This window comes from Benincasa hispida, chromosome 12 (genome assembly GCF_009727055.1).
Source record: "Benincasa hispida cultivar B227 chromosome 12, ASM972705v1, whole genome shotgun sequence".
Lineage (NCBI taxonomy): Eukaryota > Viridiplantae > Streptophyta > Magnoliopsida > Cucurbitales > Cucurbitaceae > Benincasa > Benincasa hispida.
Genome location: NC_052360.1, coordinates 76,419,450 through 76,441,430, shown reverse-complemented (window position 1 = coordinate 76,441,430; position 21,981 = coordinate 76,419,450).

Below are 21,981 nucleotides of genomic sequence, written 5' to 3'. Positions count from 1 at the left end.
GCAAAGTTTATGCGATTGTCTTGTATTATGTATGTTTCATTCATCCATTAGGGATAATCGGAAGGGTAGTCTAAGGACAGGATCTAGGCTTGGGAAGGTCAGGTCAGAATCTAGGCTCGGGAGAGCTAGATTAGAACTCATAAAACAAGAGATAGGCACTTAGGAATGAGCATTATTTGTTATTAACGCATTGCATGCATCCTAGAGATTGAATGCGGTCACCGCAGCATTGTGTGTATTTTGCATCATCGCATAGGAAAAGAGTAGAGACTTAGGAATAAGCTCTATGGACATTTTTGCATTCAATACATGCGTCCTAGAATTAGGAGCACCGCATTTCCATTTGAAAATGACTTGCCGTGTATGGTAGTAACATGATCGCATAGTCTGACGTTGACTAAGGTTCCCTTGTGGTCACTCTTAAGGGTTGCAATGAAAACATCTCTGCATTTTATCCATTTTCCTATTCATTTATTTCATGTCAAGGTTTGTCGCATCTCTACCTTTCATGCATATTCTCATTGCATTGTCTGTTAGATAGGAGTAGAAGTAAGATTAATTTAACAACCCCTCCATTCTTTTATTTATACTGCTGCTTGCACAATCACCGCAAACATATAGTTACAAGTCTCTGTGTACGACCTTGGATTACCCGAGAAACTTGCGTTCATGTTATACTTGGCGTGAACACAAGAAAACTTGTGGCAGGACACATGGTCATCGCATACATTGTTGGCGCATTTTCATTCCAATGCATGACCATCGACGCATGGCTATCAACACATATTTTAGGAATATGCATCGCATAATGCGTCCAAGGGAAGTTGTTTGTTGAGTAAAATTGACTTCCAATTTCCGCGCATCAAAAGGCACGCATTTCATCATCCGCATCATCACCAACCTATTGATCAAATTTAATGTCAGCCATAGAGTTGCAACTGCTTATCACCCATAAACCAATGGGCAGGCAGAAATCTCCAATCGAGAAATCAAAACCATCTTGGAAAAGGTAGTCAGTACCTCCAAGAAAGATTGGTCACCCAAACTTGATGAACTGCTATGGGCATATAGGACTGCATTTAAAACTCCAATCCGTATGTCCCCATATACCTTGGTCTTTGGAAAAGCTTGCCATCTGCCTTTCGAGCTGGAACACAAGGCAATGTGGGCAATTAAAAAGCTGAATTTTGATCTGACGAATGCGGGAGAAGTCTGGAAGTTGCAATTGAACGAGCTGGTCAAATGGCGCATGAACGCCTACGAAAATGCCAAACTTTATAAAGAACGAATCAAGAAATGGCATGACGATCGCATAAGAAAGAGGACGTTCTTCATGGGTCAACAGGTACTTCTATTTAACGCAAGTTTGCGATTGTTTCCAAGAAAGTTGAAGTCCCGCTGGTCTGGGCCATTCCGAATCAAGACTATCTTTCCCCATGGCACAGTGGAGTTAACAAACGAGGATGGAAACAACGCATTCAAGGTCAATGGTCAACGAATCAAACCCTACTATGGGGGCAATGTGGAACAACGCAAGGAGACCATTGACCTAGGCAAGCAAGACTGATCACTTGCGGGGATGTATTTGCGGTTACATTGAAAACCCTTTTTAAACAACATCCATATCAATTATCTTTACTGCTTCATTTACCGCTTTATTATTGCTTTAGTGAATTAGTTTCCCTACCTGTTTGAATTTATTTCCATTTCAATCTCAGCTTGTGTTGATTTTAATTTACTGTTGAATGCATTGACTTTAATCTACTGTTGAATGAATGATTTAAGTGAACACCACAACGTCTTATCATTAAAGTTTTGGGATAAACGTTGCGATGTTGGTGACACATTGAAATGTCTGGTATGTATTGTGTCGATGGGTGTATCTTGCGTTAATAGATACACTTTGTGCCTGTCCTCCAAAAATGCATTGCGTTGACGGATATGTTGCGCTAGTATATGCATTGCGCCCATCCTCCGAATATGCATTATGTTGACAGATTTGTTGCATTGGTAGAAATACCTTGCGCTCGTCTTCCAAAGATGTGTTGTATTGACGGATGTGTTGCGCTAATATATACATTGCGCCCGTCCTTCGAATATGTATTGCGGTGACAGATGTGTTGCATTCACAACTAAACATTGCACCCATCCTCCGAAAATAAAAGAAAAAATGATAAAATATTCGCAGAGAAGGTAATCGAACGATCGTTTTAGCTTCCAAGGGGAATTATTGCATAGCAGACGAAAGGACGTCCTTTCCTGCTATGTCATAATGGGAGGGGCGCGGCAGGCTTTATGGATTACCAAAGCCTGCCAACGCACCGATTGCGTTAGGCCCATCAAGGCCCAACCTATAAATCCCCTCCTACCCCAACCTTCTTTTGGAGCTCACTTGCATTCTCTTCACGAAAACCCTACAAAAAACCTTTGCATACCTTGACCGCCGTCCACACTTTCTTCCGAGAAATGAAAAATTACCAACTTCTTTCCCTTCACCAAACTCATGGCCGAACAGTCATCACACTCCTCTTCCCAACCATCATCCCCTTCCCACGCCCTTGTCACCGCGCAGAAGGCGGCTTTTCTCACTGCCAGCCACCCAGCTCAAGCCAACCGCTAGAATCATCGGAAAACCCAGGCGAAAACCCTCTATGATCGCTACTTCGTCCGCCTACCGTGAAAGGCCGAGCACGGAGAGTGCCCCTGCCACCAAACTTGAGGTGGCGCTCCTATTACCTTCGACCAAAAGTGAGCTGAAAAGAAAAGACAACAAGGAGGTGTTCGGGAGAATCCTGAGCCATTTGGAGAAGGACGGGGGGTTTCCGGAGGCAGGAGTAGTAAACCAACCCCTGTCGTCTGAGGAGGAGTTAGCTTTAGCTTCGCGGAGGATGGCCCTCACCAACATACTCCAATGAGGGACCCATAAGGGCTGTTCTTGAGGTTATGTAGGCGAGGAAGCGGATAGAGAAATTTGAAGAAGAGAAGGAGGAGAGAAGAGTTGAAGAAAAACAGGCAGAGGAAGATGAAGTTGCTCGGCTGGAGAAAGAGCAAAAGGAAAAGTGGAGAAGTGAGAGAAAGCAACGCAGGTGAGAAGAGAAGCGCCTGAGGAAAGAGGAAGAGAAGCGGAAAAGGGCGGAAAGCGTGGATGTTGATAGAGAATCAACCACCGCAAAGGTGGAAGCGGAGGTGTAAGCTCAATTTAAACCATCAACGCAACTACAAACTTCATTGCCGCATTCCAGACTAGTTGCGTTGGAGGCTCAACTCTGTGGTTCAGATGACAAGGAAGACCCTGACATCTCCCTACTAATGCGGTGTTGTAAATAGAATATGTCGTAAGGGTCCATAAGAGACCCAATTATTCATGAACGCAAAGAGAAGGAGAAAGAAGAAAGAAGAAGAAAAATAGAGGAGAAGGAAGGGAAAATGGCACGGGCATGCCAAATCATCGCCTCTGCTGATTTGGCCAGACGGCTTGACGATGAGGAGGTTCGCCATGACAACACAAGAGCAGAAGAAGAAGAAAAGAGAAGGCTCGAGGATGAGTAGTGCATTGTGCTCGCCTCTGAGTAGTTTGAAAAGGAAATGAGAGAAGAAGAAGAGGCGGAGAGGAAAAAGAGTTACGCCGCAAAGCAAACATTCAGCACACCAGAGAGCGGAAAAGAAAAGAAATGGAAGAATGGGAAAAGGAAAAACAAGAGCAACACAAGGAGCAGGAATGCATTCAAAGACAAAAATCCCGCCTTGCGTCCACTCAAGAAAAAGGCAAAGCAAAGGTGGAAAGCAGCGAGCTTGCGCCAGCCAGGAGGCGCCCAAAAACCAAGAAGGAAAATGGGCTTCTTTCCTGTACCAATGCCACTACCAGATCTTATCATCAGCATTGTGGTGGAACATGGGTGGGAAGCTTTCTGCCAATGCCCATCCATTGTCATTCCATCGGTAGTGAGGGCTTTCTACCATGGCCAGCTCCACGACACAGAAGATGCAGTGATCGTCGATGGGAGGGTAGTGCCATTCAGCGTAGAGGACATCAATCAGCCCTACCAGTTGAAAAATTTCCCGAAAGCACCGGGTAACAAATTGATTGATGATCCTGTCGAAGAACATATGGAGGATGCACTGAGAGTACTAATGCAACCGGGCACCAAGTGGACGGCATCCTTGACAGGCATCAAAACCGTCGCCTCCAACCGTCTGCTGCCTAAAGCGCGCCTTTGGGTCTATTTGGTGAAGAGACAGCTCATCCCGACATCGCATGATAAAACCATTTCAAGGGATAGAGTCATGGCCGCATACTGCATTGCACGTGGCATTCCAATTGATGTGGGCCAGCTTCTTGCGAAGCAAATCTAAGGTTATATAGGGCGTTTCAAAGGTCAGTATTTCTTTCCATGGATGGTTTCTAGCCTGTGCCTATCTGTGGGCGCGGGCATTGAAACAAAACCCATGTCTGAAGTCCACGGCCTCATCAGCACGAAAATCCTGAGAGTCCTTCTCAAGGATTCGCTACATTGCCCCGAGCCTCCACCAAAGTGGCCCCTCATCGACTTGAATGCACCGCAACCACCAAGACCCAAGAAATAGCGTCGCAATGACAAAGGGAAGGAAATCATCCAAGGAAGTGCATCGCATCAGCAAACCAATTTACCCTTGGACCCCTTACCCTTAGCCATCCGTCCACCCAGCCTAACAACTAAACCCCTTTCCCCTCTTCCCGAACAATTTACAAATCTCCTTCTTGCGCCCGACTCGAACCCCGCATCACCAGCACCTTCCATCCGCATGTTGATGACACACAATTTGGGAGCAGGCCCTTCCATTCAGCCTCAAACCGATGCAGGTGAGACATCGACGGTGCCACCTCTCACCGCATCCCTAGCTGCTGCCCTCAAAGACATGCGGGGCTTTTTGTCTCAATAACTATCTTTCTTCCGCCATACTTTAATGGAGTTGTGAGAGATCAACGCAGAGCTACATCAGGTGATGATCAACATTAAATGCAACATCTTTACCCTTCGCTTGAATCAGAGATAGATGGCCGAACACAACCACGAGTATTTCAATTTCTTGACCACATATTTGCATGGTCCTGTGGTGCCTCAACATCTGCAGCTGCCTCTATTCTTTCAAGAAGCGTTGCAAAGAGCTCCCCCGCAACGCCCTCCTCACCAAGAGCCCTGATAACGGGCAGAAATGCACGTTATCATAGTGCTAAGTTCTTAAATAATGTTGGGTTGCGTTGATGAAATATGTTAAATTGCGTCCATTAAGCATAAATTCTATAATATTGTGGTCGCATGCATCCAACGCATTAGAACAGTTGATTTTTATATTTTTTGTGCAGAATATGTGTTAACACAATGCAAAGATGGCGATCGTAGGAATTCACTGGGCGAGCGCAACTTCACCGCAAAGCTTTACGTTAATCTTGCTCATAAACATTCGCCCGAGAAGGATCACCACAACTTGGTCAGCGTAACATGGTGGGCGCATCTGGGTGAAAGACCAATTAAGAGCGATGGGACAGAAAGCTGATGACAGTCGAATCCAAATTAAGATGACAACCGATAATGGTCACAAAGTACATTTAGCTTTATCGGTGATAATTATTCGGCACGTCAATCAAGAATTAAAGTTGTCCCATCTATACAACCGGGAGAGAGAAGCTGCCTTTCACCATAGATGCCCTATAAATACCAAGTGCATTCTTCAGAAAAGGGGTTATTCGGTTGACGAGTTAACCAGATGCTTCTGTTCATAGTTTTCTTTTCCATTTTACGGCGAAGCAAGAGAAACATGGTGGCACCGGAGATCGCTCAGGGCAACTTGAGAGAGAACCTTAGGACGTAAGAGCAGAGAGCGGGCCAACTCTCGCGAGAGCAAGATTATCTTTAAAGCATGAGTAGAAACAGTGTAAACGGCTGGCAGCAAGAAATTGCTACAAGGCTCTTTATTATACTTGCATTGTTATTTGTACTTCATCTTCATATCTATTCAATGGAAGTTCTATTTTTACATCTGATCACTCTCTTAATACGCATGAGTAGCTAAACTAGTTGAATGGGTTGAGAAGAACTAAGCTAACATGACCTAGGAAGTTTATTACTTGCGATTGTCTTGTTCTATACTGTGCAAAATACCTTTTAGAGTTACTCGAGAGAGAGTCTAAAGAAAGAACCTAATGTCTCGAGAGAGCTAGGTTAGAATCTGAACTTGAAAAAGCAAGATTAGGCTTGCATAAACAAGAGATAGGGACTTAGAGATAAGCTCTGTTTGTCAACACTATATCACATGCACCCTAGGAATAGGTATGATATTATGTGGTCGCATATTTTTGTGGATGTCATTTCGTCATCGCATAAATAGGAATAGAGGTTTATGTGTAAACCCTGTAGTCTTATCGCATATATATTGCATGCGTTCTAGTATTAGAAGCCGTAGCATTCAAGTCGAGAGATGGTTTACTATTGTATGCATGTTGCATGATCACAAAGCATGAATGCATTCTAGGGAGTGTTAGCCGAAACGTTTCTCAACCCATTCACCGCATATTCATCGTATTTCCCATTTACCAACTCTTTTCAAACTCCGCCACATTTGTTATTTATTTTCATCAACACAAACAATAAACCCAACGATTTATTTATTAACTGGTTACCACAAGTCTTCATAAAAATCACCAACGCAACTATTTTCACAAGTCTATGTGCTCGACCTTGGACTTACCAGGAAACTCAGAGGAATTTACACTTAAATTCTGCTAGGGAAACTTGAGTGCACAACGCAATCCATCAATGCATATCATCCGTATTTCCATTCAATAAAATAACGCATCAAGCCCCTGCCGCAAAGTTAAATTTGGGGGTGTACCACCTTCTCCTTCACATTTTTCAATTCTTTTTGCGGTCATTCTAATTTTTTATATATAGCTATACCTTTGTATTCTTCTGTACATGCTTCAAATTTTGTGTTTGCGATCATTATAATTCTTTGTGTTATTAGACAATTTTCATATAATTGAGTGATTATTCTTTCCCTACGCCTTGGCCTCTTTATTTATATCATCCCTTGTCAATTTATTGCAGTATTTCCTTTCTTTTCTTTTACGTTGTTTATTTGCGCTGCCATGACGAGTATTATGCGTAACCTTAACGCAATTTCTTTATACATTGCATTTTCTACCTAACACTTAGACAATTCATCGCAATAGTTCTATTTTACCTTCTCTATTACAAGACTCTGCTCAAACCTTCTTTTCAAATTTTGATCAAGTTTTTTGTCTTTTCTGTCCAAAACAACGCAATGAAGACCTTGCGACTCTCAAAATTTGAGGGTGGGAAAGGTCTGAGCAGATGCGATCAAGCGGATGTGTTCATATCAGGAAAATGCGTTCTTCAAAAAAAAATTTAAAAAGAAACTCCGCTATCAGCGCAAGGGAAAATCCCAACCTGATAAGAGTTAAGTCATGAAAGGAACCTGCTCATAGTTGGATGTTCGCATGACACCCGTGGGAGCAAGGCAAAACGAAGGTAGGTTACCAAGATCGACGCAATGCAAAAATAAAATAAAAATAAAAGAGATAACCCTACTGACCAGCTAAAGTGAAAACTTGGCTAAGGATCAAGAGTTGAAGTTGAGCTTGGTACGCAACCGAAGTTGGATGCTATTATGACACCCATGGGAGCAAGCCAAAACGAAGGTTGTAACCATGATCAATGATCTCAGGAAGACGCAAACCAAGCCACCGTATAAAAGGCACACTTCGTTGCTTTTTCAAGAATAGGAAAAATATTCTTTTCAAAACAAGAAGAGAAATTTCAGTAGAGGTTTGTCTTAGGTAAGAATAAAGTAGAGCATTCTGAAGAAATGTTTGAAGGATTGAAGGAATCAGTAATTTTGAGAAATTATGTAGAGGTGGAGCATTCGGAGTAGCCGATCAACGCAAAGTTAGGATAGGATTTGAGTTGAATTGCCTTAGTAGACGATATGCTTGAGGACAAGCATATATCTAAATTTGGGGGTGTGATAACTTGTAGAAATATAAGTTATTTATACCATCTTATTTAGAATATGTGGCAAAAAGAAGGAAAAAGTTGCGTCGAACGTATAGAAATTGGCTTAGAAACGCAAAAGTTGTAAAGTGTCGGAAGCACATCCGTTAACCCCATTGCGATGGCAAAAAGGAATGTCCGAGTCTTTGTTTGGCAGGAAATAGGTCACCGCATGCGACGATCGCTCGAGGACAAAAAAAGCAACGCATTCGCACTATATGCAACAATCGATCGTGGACGGAAAGATCAATGCATTTGCACCGTATGCGGCGATCAATCCTGGATAAAAAGATCAACGCATTTGCACCACATGCGGCGACCGATCGTAGATGAAAAGAGCGACGCATTCGTGGGGATTTCTAAAATTGTACAACTTTTCTGTTGTACGATCTGACAAATTGAATGTGGAGCAGAGCGGACGTTTCTACCAAGCCATGGCAGAAAAAGCAGCTTTTCAGAGCGGGACCACTAACGAAGGAGGTGCCAAGGTCTATAAATAGCTACATCAATTCCAAAGAAAAGAGGCTGATCTGAAGAGACATTTAGAGAAAATTCGGGAGAAAGACGAGACATGTCCAAAAGGGAAGTCTCAGGAGCCAGAAATTTATTCACAAGCCCGAAGAGAAGCTCTGTGCAAAGCTCAATTCTACCTAGGAAACTAGCCTGAGAAGGAAGTTTTCCACCACACTCCTCCTACACACCAGTAACAAAATCGTCTCCGATCGAGATCCGTGTTAAGACATTGACACGCTTTCCTTATTTGTTCTCACTTTCTATTCATCAACTATATTCATTTCTAATCCTTCATTCATCCATCTGTAACAAACGCTTTATCATTATCTTTTAATATCATTATCATATTCATCGTTATTTCTCTGTTCACAACCATTCATCCATCTTCCATTTCTCTCACTATGTGTAACTAATCCCCAAGGATAAGGGGGAAGGATTAAGTAAGTAAGTTAATCCTTGTTGAAGAAATCAGCTAAGTTTAGCTAACACATACTCAACGACATCTTCACCTGTGAGAGCAGAAGTGAAGATGTTAATCCACCTCTCGAAAGAAGGTAGGAAGAATGTGTTAACTAAAGCAAGAAGTATTTCTAGAGATGGAAATAACCTTGTGTTCGCAATGTTCATCCCTGATTCACCATAGACATATGGGCACGCAGCCGATCACTGAGAGGTGTAAGCCAAAGGAAACTAGAACCTTAGTTGCATCCTCAATAGGATTGACGAACTTGCGATGTCCTTTCCCTCAACCTATTCTCTTTTTGAGACATTTCATAAGACTTGCCACTGCATTCCATTAGATAATGGCAGGAGTTCCCAACTCACTCAAGATTGAGGTCATGTTACCTATGGTCATCCTAGTGAAGTGAAGTCTCTGTCATGAATGGTGTTATATAACGAGACGTTAACACTTCATGGTCAGTTCTTATACTAACTCTTTGTATAGGACGCCCCCGCTCGCATGTCCCCAACACGAATGATTAGGATCAGACCATTTGTGACAAGTCACAATAATTGTGACCATTCCACAAAGCGGGCCGCATTCGTAGCATTACCAGAATAAGGTTTCCCTCCTATATCCATATACTACAGACCATTTTGGTTATCACTCAAGATATGATCCACTTGTATGTCATCACATACATGCTTGAGTTACATACAGATAACTAGGGATTTTATGTTTATTGGTTTGTGGTAAAGCAAATAAAACATGCAACTGAGCAAAAAACAAGATGTGAAGTAAATATCATATATTATAGAACACAAGTGTTCGTACAAATTGTTTACAAACTACAGGACACGAGACTTTAGAGCATCAACCCCAACAATCTCCCACTTATCCTAAAGCGAAGTGGGGTGTACATTAAAGCCCAGTATAAGAAAATCAGAGCCAGTACAAGAAGATAGCCATTCAGAAAGGCCGTCTTACGTCTATTTGCCAGATCTCATAATTATAATCAGCTGCAATGGACAGAAGGATGTGGATCGACTTTAATATAGCAACAGGCAAGAAAGTCTCCTCATAGTCGACTCCCTCTACCTGGATATAACCCTTTACCATAAGTCGAGCCTTAAAGGTCTGTATCGTCCTATCAGCACCCCGTTTGCGCTTGTAGATCCATTTACAACCTATAGGTCTTACCCCATCAGGCTGATCTACAAGATCCCATACTGAGTTGAAGCACATCGACTCCATCTCGAGATCCATGGCCTTGACCCATTCATCCTGGTCAACATCCTCCATTTCCTTCTGATAAGATAACGAATCCTCAACGTTGCTATTTGCTACCATAGCAAGGATTTCTGTGAAACCCAGATAGCGAACGGGTGGGTTCACAACCCTCCCACTACATTGAGGTTCCCTCAACTCTTGAGGTGGAATCGACCTACTAGATGAACGCCCATCAATAACTCTTGCTGATGCAGCAGGCTCTTCAACAACTCTTGTTGAAGTTTCAATAGTTTCATTGGAAAGCTCACGCAACACGACTTTATTTCGTAGGTTGTGCTCCCTTATTTGATCCTCATCCAGGAAAGTAGTGTTCGTTGAAACAAACACCCTATTTTCCATTGGATCATAAAAATAACCCCCTCATCTATCTTTGGGATAGCCTACAAAGAGGCATAACCTCAACCGTGGTTCCAACTTCTTGGGATTAGCCTCAAGCACATGTGCAGGGAAACCCCAAATGCGAAAATGACATAAACTAGCTTTTCGCCTGTTCCACAACTTAAGAGGTGTTTTTGCAACACTTTTGGAGGGGACACAGTTGAGTATGTATACCGCAGTCTCCTCTGCGAAACCCTAAAACGGGTCCGGTAAGGAAGTGTAACTCATCATCGAGTGAACCATGTCCAACAAGGTCCTATTTCTCCTTTCCGCTAACCATTCTACTGAGGTGTACCCAGCGTTGAGAGTTGGGAAATGATTCCATGTTCTATCAAATAGTTCTGGAATGTCGAGTCCAAAAACTCTCCACTTCAATCCGATCGAACTGTTTTAATCCATCTATCCAATGCGTTTTCAACTTTGGCCTTGAACTCTTTGAACTCTTCAAAGAATTCAAACTTTTTTTGCATAAGATAAACATACCCGTACCTAGAGTAATCATTAGTAAAACTGATAAAAATACTCATAGCCACATCAGGCTTGCACATTCATAGGACCAACAAAGGTCAAAATATACTAACTTAAGAGGCTCATTGGCTCTATAACCTTTTCCAGTAAAAGGTCATTTAGTCATTTTACCCTCAAGGCAAGACTCGCACATTGGTAAAGAATTTTCTTCTAACTCACTTAGAAGTCCATTCTTCACCAATCTCTCAATCCTATTTAGATTGATATGCCCTAAAAGTAGATGCCAAAGTTGGGCATTTTCTTTTGGAGAAATATGTCGACGTTTTGACTAAGTTACGACATGTCTAAACAATTCAGTATTATGAAGGGAATTAATGGCTAATGACCTTAGCACATATAAATTAGATTCCAGATTTGCTGTACAAATAAAAACACCATCTTTATGAATAAACACTTTATCCACATTAAAAAAAATAGTGTATTTATATTGCAATAAATACTTTACAAAAATTAGGTTCCTCTTAAGTTTGGGAACAATATATACATCATTCGAAACAAGAAACCTATTATGTAAAGCTAACTGGAGCCCCCCCACTACCACAACTGAGACGGTGTGTCCGGCGCCTACTCGCATCGTCATCTCACCAGCCTCTAGCTACTGCCAAGATCTAAACCCCTGAAAAGAAGAACAAATGTGGTTAGGGGAGCCCGAATCAATTATCCAGGGTGAATCATCATTCTCCACTAAATAAGTTTCAAGTATAAGTAAATCATATTTACTTTTATCAGCCTTGGCCTTAGCCTTGGCTGCTTTCTTCTCTTTCAGATAGCGAGGACAGTTCCTGTTCAAGTGTCCATCTTGGTTGCAATGGAAACACTTTCTCTTTTCAACCGATGGACACCTCCTTGGGGCGACAGGCGGTGGGTTAGCAGGTGCCTTCCCTTTTCCCTTACCACCCTTCTTCTTTTTCCCCTTTGCAGAGTTAGAAGTAGAAGGTGCAGACCTCGTTCCTGAGGTCGAACCTTTATGAAACGTCCTGGAGGATGAAGTAATATTTGCCTCACATTTCTTCCTCTCCTTACTTTTCAGTAAAGATTGGTAGGTCTGCAACTCGTTGAGGAGAGTTGTAAGGTTATACTTCACTTTGTTAAGAATCACATTGCTAACAAAGTGCAGGAAGTTGTCCAACCATGAATGCAGGATTATGCTAACCTGGCTGCCCTCATTGATGGTAGACCCATTCAACTCCGTTAAAATGGACCATCATGTTAAGCACATGTTCACAAACAGAGGTGCCTTCTTTCAATTTGGAGTTGAATATATATATTTAAGAGCCTTATGCATAAGCTATTCAGACGGTTCTCTAAACATCCCCCCCCAGAGATTCCATGATCTCACGCGCTAAGACCATAGGCTCATGTTTCTTGGCCAAGACTTCAGAAAAATTGCCAAGATGTAGCTCGGCCTCTCATTCGCCTTGTCCATCGCTCGTGAACATTTCGAGTGGCATTTGGAGTTGGAATAGGAGGACAAGCCTCCGTGAGAGCAAACATGAGATCCTCGATGATTAAGATCGTCATGATCATGTATTTCCATGTTGCGAAATTATCGCCAGTCAATTTTTTCGGCGCTTAACAAAGCCAACATGGCTGTTTCCATTTTGAAAAAATTGTTGCTGAAAATACAAACAAAACTTTATTAGATTTTGCTAAACCACTTTTAAACCAATTAGTTTTGCAAAACAGCTTCAAGTACCCTAAGTTAAAAAACTTCTATTTTGCAATGATGCCCCAGTGAGGCAGGACAAACGTCACTGGTGGGGTGATCAGATGCCCTTTCGCTAGGATGAGACATTCTCAACCATTAGGCAGAACCAACTCTTGGAATTGAACCTAACAACCACCATTTTTCGATCCAGAGCTGTTAACCTTTAACAATTCCATGTAAGTGTGACCCCTCGCTTTCGGTGCCAGAGCCTCGCCCTAATGAGCCCACCGTAGGGAAGAAACAAATTAGAACAAGAGACTAATTTACCTTATCCTCTTATAGGAGATCAAATAAAAAAAACGCGCAAAACTACCATCCTTTAGGGGGACACTTCCAGGGTGCCTCGAGGCAATGCACAGTAACTTTATTCAATCCAACGAGGGAGACCGAGGGATATGTTGTCGCACTTCCTACTCCCACTTACTATGAACACTCTTTCCATCCACCTTAATATTGACCTACCCAAACACCATTCATTAGGGGGACACGCCAAAGGTGCCTCGAGGCCGAGGGTAGATCTCACGATGTGGACTATTTTGGAGAAACGTGAAAGGTTTAAATGAAGCATCGTATGTCCCAAGTACCCCCCACTGAATGTTCTACCTAGGGGTTCATTAACCTAGACAATCCGGCTACTGATTTTAGTCTAAGTCATCTTTTTAAATTCCCGCTCATAAACAACATTTGTCTATGAAATATAAACAAGTTCAAGTAGTCACATTTAAACACTTTAATGGACTATCCTTAACTTGCATGCATGTATTAAATCTATCTAATTCACCTTTCCAGGTAAGTTCCTAGGTAGGGCTATTACATTTCCGTCAACTTAAATACCCCAGCCTAGACAGAACCCGCCTTAGACAAAAGGTCCCTTATAGATATATTTGCTACATTTTAACCTTTTATTAGCCAATTTAATCCTATTAAACTGATTAAAAGATTAAAGCCTTAGGGTTGCTAATCATATTAGAACCATGATCTTAGGTCTATGTGATCCAAGTTTTAAACATTTTAAAACCATGAATTAAACCAAAGTGAGAATATATGTCTTTCTTATTTCTTTTAGTTCTAATTTCTCTTTAACTTTCAAAAAGAAACAACTAAAAAACCATTGCGCACCACAAGGTGTTTATAACAATTATAAAGTAACCTATGTGTCATGCTTCATGTAATGTTAGGTCATTACTATACATAACTTTTATATAACATGTAATAACCAAGAAAACATGTTATCATTCACCTTTATACTATAACAATTATAATATAAAGATGATGCATTTTAATACTTTTTATGCATGCATAAATATAACTCTTATATTATATGATGCATGAGCATGCTCTTACATAATTAAATCATGCTTCTCTAAATTATAACATTCACAATAAAGAGATGATGCATGACCAATGCATAACCTAAGGTGGGATTTACTATATGTGCATACCATATGACATATTATAAACATACATCATATGTAATAAATAAAGGATTAATGGACCGGGATGAGCCTTTACAAAAATTGGAATGAAATAACCCTATCTATTACATTTTTCATCGAACGAACTGGTTCACAGGTGAATCGGGTCTTGAACCATCAGAAGGAATCCATCGTGTAGTAAACGTCGAAGGTAGATGATCGCCCAGCGTGCACTAGACGATAGATGTAAAAACTAAACGATCGCGTAGACGACAACAAGGCTGCGAATTGAAAATCTTTAGTAAATTTAAATTCTATATCATATTCTTGTTCAATAAAGCTATTATTGAAATTCTTTAGTAAATTTAAATTCTATATTCATGAATCCAATAAACTAAGGTTCCGAGGCTATTAAGTTTAAGTTTAAACTTTATGTAGTGACATAAATGTGGATCAAGTTCAAATATATAGCCAAAATGGTCTATAGTATATGAATATGGTTGGGCGCCTTATTCTGGGGATACTATGGATGCGGCCCATTTTGCAGTTAGTACAAACGATGTGATCCTAAACCGTTCATATGGAGACATGAAAATGGGGGCATCCTATGTAAAGAGTTTACATAAGACTGAACCATGAAATAGTCACTTTTTACATTCTAAATGTCGTTTAATGTATAAAACTGACTATTTCATTAATTAATGACCTAGGTAACTTAATCTTAATCCTGAGCTAACTATGAACTCCTATTCACTCGGAATTATCCTTAGATCTGCATAGGTGAGGGCAACTCTTTATCTCTGGCCCAATAAGCATCCCATTTCAGGGGTAAGATCAGGTGGATAGCTGGGAACATAGGGTGCAAGACAAAATTCATCCCTACCCGTTATAGAGATAGTAATAGGTTGTTTTCCTTTAGTACTGAATCCAGGTCTTGAACAAAGAGGCCCACCCTCTCCTTAGCCGAGAAGGTTAGGTTTATAGGTTGGACCTTAAACCAATTGTTCATTAGAGGATCAGTGGAACATAAGGAATAAGATGTAGTCTCGAGGGTAAAACGGTTTTTATGACCCAGCCGAGATTACGAAAAACCTGTGAAGGATTAATTTACTAATCAAGATATATATCATATGGACACAAATATATCTATAGTGAGGGGAGTGTAACTACGGGACTATAGTGGATGACCGTGAGTTAACGAATGTTGATTAGCTCCATCTCAAGAGTTTAGCCAACTAATCTCAGATCGTTGGACCCATGATTTATAGGTCCATTAGGTTTCCCTACTAGCTCATATAGAATAAACTTAGAAACAGTATGATAAAATAATTCGAATTGTTCGAATTAGGTGAAGAGAGAGAAAACGGACAAGTATATGTGATATAGTGGTCGGTTTTTCAGTTTAGAGATAAGCTTTAATGTTTAAATGTGATTTAATATCAAGAATATAAATACGTTCATATTCAGAAGCTCGAAAATAATGTAAATGGTCAAAGATGTAAAAAGTCAAAGAGTTGACTTTTGACTTGAAAAGTCAAAACTTTGACTGACCTTATATTCAAATGTGATTTGAATTTTGAGAAAATGAATGCGGATTCAATGCTCGGAGGTCAAAATTAGTCAACACGAAAAAATCATAAAAAGTCAAAATGTTGACTTTTCGGTCAAAGGTTGACTTTGACAAAATGACTATTTTGCCCTTTGACTAAAGTTAGTGAGAAAATTCAAACTTTTGTTGGATAATTCCACTAACAAAATAGTGGGCTAGGTGTTGGTTTATAGTGGAGACATTAAGCCCACTAAGATAGTGGATTCTAGGTGTTGGGTTTTTATGAATTTGTTTTATGCAATTTTGCATGGCCCTTTTCTATAAATATGGGCTTTTCAATTTAGATTAAAGACTTTTGACATTTTTACAAAATTGTTTTCTAAATTTGGGCTCGAAAAATCACTATTTTGAGGAAAATTCATAACCCAAACCCAACCTTAAAAATCCATCTTCTATTTTCATCTCTTTCTTTCTCCTAGGTTCTTCATCGATCGGGTCCCCAAACCCGATTCTGGATCCAGTGGATAGTAGGTCAGCTCTAATGGTTGTCTGGTTCGTGTTTGAGCGGAAATAGAAGAGTTTCGGGAGCTTCAAAGGTAATGTTTCAAAATAACCCTAATTAATTAATTTAGGGTTGTATGTTTAATTTGTGCAATTAGAGTAAAATTGATCCTAATTTCTGCTGCGCATGCCTATTTTTCCTTCAGTTATCACTCAAAACATGATCCACTTGTATGTCACCACCATATCTCGTTGTCATCTACCACCGAACGGACTTCTCACAAACAAGGCAATAATGGAGAACACAACCATTTAGAAACCTCGTTATTCTCGGAGTGAGAATCCATGACGTGTGGGCTCTGTTGGATTTGGTAGAGGGAAGGAGGAAGGAACAATCGTTTACCACAACCAAGAAAGTGGGAGATATCCGAAGTCTATTGTATAGATGACTACTTGATCGTTTAGGTAAATGTGCATGATCATGTAGTAAAAGGGGCTTGAATGTTTAGACGATCATTTAGTAAAACGCTCGAGCACGCGATCGTTTAGAAAAAGCTAGACGATCGTTTAGGTAAGACTATGTGATCATTTAGGAAAAGTGTGCGTGTACACGATCGTTTAGTAACCTTTAAGATATCGTGTATGCTCTTATTTGCTAGGCGATGGGCAGTGTACTAATCGAGGAGCGATTATCTGGTATCTTTGCAAAATGAAAACCATTTTCATTTTACCCTTCAGTTACGAAAACTGATTGTAACCTCTCACTATCTCATTCGGTTACGGAGAAAAAACTGCCAATAATTATCTTTTAATTGTTTAATTAAAAAATAAATATAATCATATCATATTTATAACCTATGGTTTAATATCATATCATATGCAACATATGAACCATAGTCCTTTTCTCCTCCACTAGATATGAATCATATTTATATCCTTTTCCTCAAATTAATGTATCTCATACATCATGTCAACTATATCATATATAATTGACCAGTTCAATCATATCATATATAATCGAACTTCCTCTTGTCAATTTGAACACTTTAAATTGACCCAAAAACTGTTTCTCAACTTGAATCCATTGAGCTACCAAGGAAACCTTATGGACCTATGGCTTGAAGCTCCAACGGTACGTGAATAGCTGATTAAACTCTTTAGCCACGAGATCCACCATCCGTTAACTGTCAGGAATTCCACTAAAGACCAACAGTTGCACTCTTCTCACCATAGATATATTTTTGTGTCCATCGGATATAACCAATCAACAGTACGATAACCCTTCACAGATGCTCGTAAGTACAGCTGGGCCAATTTACTATTTTGCCCCTGTTGTTACATATAACTCCTTAAGTACCACTGATCCTTCTAATGAACAATACAACCTAATCCTACTATGTGTGGACACCTCTCAGACCAGGAGAAGGTGTGTGGCACCACATCGTTCAAGCCCCAGAATCAGTCCTTAAGGGAGCAATCTATCTTCTTACCCCTACTTCGGGAAATGAGTGAATTCCATCTTATGTAGCTGAGTTCCCAACTCCCAAATCAGACGAATCCCCAAAGTGGTAAGTTTGAGTCGGCAATCTAGCCACTCGCACCCATGCAAATCAAAGGACCGCCCTCAAAGACAGAAGTTCCCAACTCACTCAGAATTGAGGTCATGTTACCTATGGTCATCCTAGTGAAGTGAAGTCTCTGTCATGAACGGTGTTATATAACGAGACTATAACATTTCGTTGTCCAGTCTTATACAAACTCCTTTGTATAGGATGCCCCCGCTCGCATGTCTCCACATGAATGATCAGGATCAAACCATTTGTAGCAAGTCACAACACTTGTAACTATTCTACAAAGGGGGCTGCATTTGTAGCATTACCAGGATAAGGTTTCCCTCCTATATCCATATACTTCAGACCATTTTGGTTATCACTTAAGGCATGATCCACCTTTATTTCTCCACATACATGCTTAAGTTACAATGACAACCAGAAATCTTAGTTTATTGGTTTGTGTTAAAGCAATTAAAACATCCAATGTTCCATAGACAAAAGTGAAGAAAAATATCATATATTATAATGTCACAAGTGTTTGTTCAATACAATGTTGATAAACTACAGAATCCAATGAGAATTTAGGGCATCATCCCCAACACTCTTTTGACCCGAGAAGGGTTTAGTCATAGTTGGACTATGATCTATTGTTTATTAGAGGGGTCAGTGATACTTAAAGAGTTAGATGTAACTACAGGAGTAAAACAGTAATTTGGCCCATCTGTTCTTATGAGCAATTTGTGAAGGTTCATCGTACTGTTGATTGGTTATATCCAATGGACACAAAAATATATTTGTAGTGCGAAGAGTGCAACTGTCGGTCTTTAGTGGAGTGCCCGATAATTAACGGATGGTGAATAATTTAATTAAAGAGTTTAATTAATTATTCATATACCATTGGAGCTTCAAGCTAAAGGTCCATGAGGTCCCCTTGGTAGCTCAATAGGATTAATTGAGAATCAGTTTTTGGATTAATTTGAATTGTTCAGATTAATAGAATGATTTAATTATATATGATATAATTAAGTTGATTCAATTATATGTGATATAATTGTCATAATGTATTTCGAAGAGTGCAGTTGTCGGCCTTTAGTGGAGTGCCCGAAAATTAACGGATGGTGAATAATTTAATTAAAGAGTTTAATTAATTATTCATATACTGTTGAAGCTTCAAGCTACAGGTCCATGAGGTCCCCTTGGTAGCTCAATAGGATTAATTGAGAATCAGTTTTTGGATTAATTTGAATTATTCAAATTAATAGAGTGATTTAATTATATATGATATAATTAAGTTGATTCAGTTATATGTGATATAATTGTCATAATGTATTTGATACATTATAGTTTAATGAGAGGAAATAAATATTTGAATGAGATTCAAATATAGTTTCTATGAATGGGATTCATAGTGGTTAAATTAATATAAATATGATTTATATTAAATGCCATATAAGAGAGAAACAAAGCTATAGCTTATATTGTATGTGATACAATATTAAAACTATAGATTATATGTTATATTTGATATAACATATAATGTAATATATATATAATACGATAAGTTAGTTATCATATTTATATTTATATTATTATTATTTTAATAATAAGGAAGGGAATTACAACTCTCATCCCCTTCTTTTCTCTCCACCCACGTAAATGCTAGGTGGTTATTTTTTGCAAGTAGAAAAGATTAACAAGCCAATTGATCGAATGAGAAAAAAAATTAACAGAAGAGTTTTGTGTGTTTTTTGAGTTTTTAAGAACATTCATAATCCTTTCTCCTCAACATTAAGTTTTCCCTCAAAACCAAAATAGCTAGAGCCCACCACTTCTGGGTTCTCACTTTGAGAATACCGAGGAAACCTTCATGGTAGTATTCTAACTTGTTCGAAGTTTTTTTTTCTTTAGGAGAAAGTCTTCAAGAGGTTCGTGAATTGTTCGAGGGAATTCGTGAAGAAAGGTCTTCAAAGGTGGGGTTTATGAAACTTTTTTCTTTAGCATGCCGTAATTTATAACTAAATGCATATCTTGTTTCTTGTTTACTGTGAAATTTACATTCAATGGAAAATGGAATTTACATTTCAACAAATTGACCGTATCTTCACAACCTACAAGCTAAAAATTCAATCTTCTCAAACCCAAGGGTCAAGCCCAAGCCCACCTGAGAACTCTATAAATAAAGAAGTTATCCTCATTTGGAGGGGTCAAAAATTCTATACCTAGAGAGAACTCGAAGTCATTCGAAGATACAAGCATTCTTCCAAGACTTCAACTCCAAGAACATCACGCGCTTCGCTTCCTCAAATCAAGCGTAGATCAAGTACTAGAGATCAAACTATTGGGTTTTATGTCCTAAAACTTGTGGTTTGTAAACAATTAAAACGTATTCTTAAATTTTAATAAGTTGTTTTGGATATATTTTTTTTCGAAATCCAATAAACCTAAAGTCTCTTGATTATTACATGAGTACTTGAACTTTATGTGGAGACATAAAAGTGGATCAGGTTCGAGTAAATAGTCAAAATGATCTATAGTATATAAATGAGGTTAGGTGCCTTATTCTGGTAACACTATTGGATGCAGCTCACTTTGTAGTTGTTACAAAGAGTTGTAAAGTACTACAGACGATGTGATCTTAATTTGTACGCGTTATGACATGAGGAGTAGGGGCATCCCGTGCAATGGGTTTGTACAAGTTCGGACCACGAAATCAGTATTTCTTACTTTATAACGTTATTTACTGTTTAAGACTGACTATTTCAAAGTGATGACCTGGGTAACTTGACCTTAATCCTGAGCTAACTATGAACTCCTATTTATTCGGGATCATTCTTAGATTTGCATAGGCGAGGGTTGGCTCAACAACGTCGGCTCAATAAACCTCCATTTCAGGAGTAAGACTGGATAGATATCTGGGGATATAAGGTGCAAAATGGAATTCATCCAGTGCTGACTCCGGGTCTTGAACAAGAGGCTTCATCCTCTCATTGGCCTGAGAGGGACTCGGTTTGTTATTCGGATCACAAACCAATTGTCCATTAGAGGATCAGTGGGACTTAAGGAACAAGAGGTAATCTCAGGGGTAAAATAGACATTTGACCCAGTCGTTATTACGAACAACTTGTGAAAGGTTAACTTACTAATCATGGTCATATCAAGTGGACATAATATATCTACAATGAGAGGAATGCAACTATGGACTTTAGTGGAGCGACCCATTAGTTAACGAATGTGGGTTAATTCGGTGTAAAGAGTTTAACTAATTAATTTCAGATCGTTGGAGCCCATGATCTATAGGTCCACAAGGTTCCCCTGCTAGCTCGTAAATGGATTAACTTTAGAGTTGCGTGATAAGTTAATTTGAAACGTTCAAATTAGAATTAAGGAAATTCGTAATTATATGAGATATAATTACACATTTAATTTTGAAATTAAACGGACTTGGAATGATTTAAATATTAAATTCATGAAGGTGGATTTTGTGTAAAATTAATTTAATATTTGATATTAAATTAATTAGAATTAATTAAATTGTTTAATTAATTATTTATTATTAATCTTATTAGAAAATTAATTTATGAAATATCAACAATCAACACTAACTCAAGTTTAACTCCATGAAACAAGTTCCTCCGAAAGTCTTGTGCGAGCATAATCATCCAAGAAGATCAAACAAGCCCAAAGGTCGAACATCTAAGAAGATTATCAAGCCCAAAAGCCGATCATCCAAGAAGATCATCAAGCCCAAAAGCCGATCATCCAAGAAGATCATCAAGCCCAAAAACCGATCATCCAAGAAGATCATCAAGCCCAAAGTCTGATCATCCAAGAAGATCAACAAGCCCAAAGGTCAATCATCAAGAAGATCAATAAGCCCAAAGGCCGATCATCTAAGATCAACAAGCTCAAAGGCCGATCATCTGTTCAAATCCCACCAAATAAATTTCTCTGAAATCTCGTGCAAACAAGAATCTTTTTAAAAACCAAATTAAATTTTAATAAAGTGAATGAATTTATACTTTAATTTTAATGTCGTTATCCATAATTTTCACA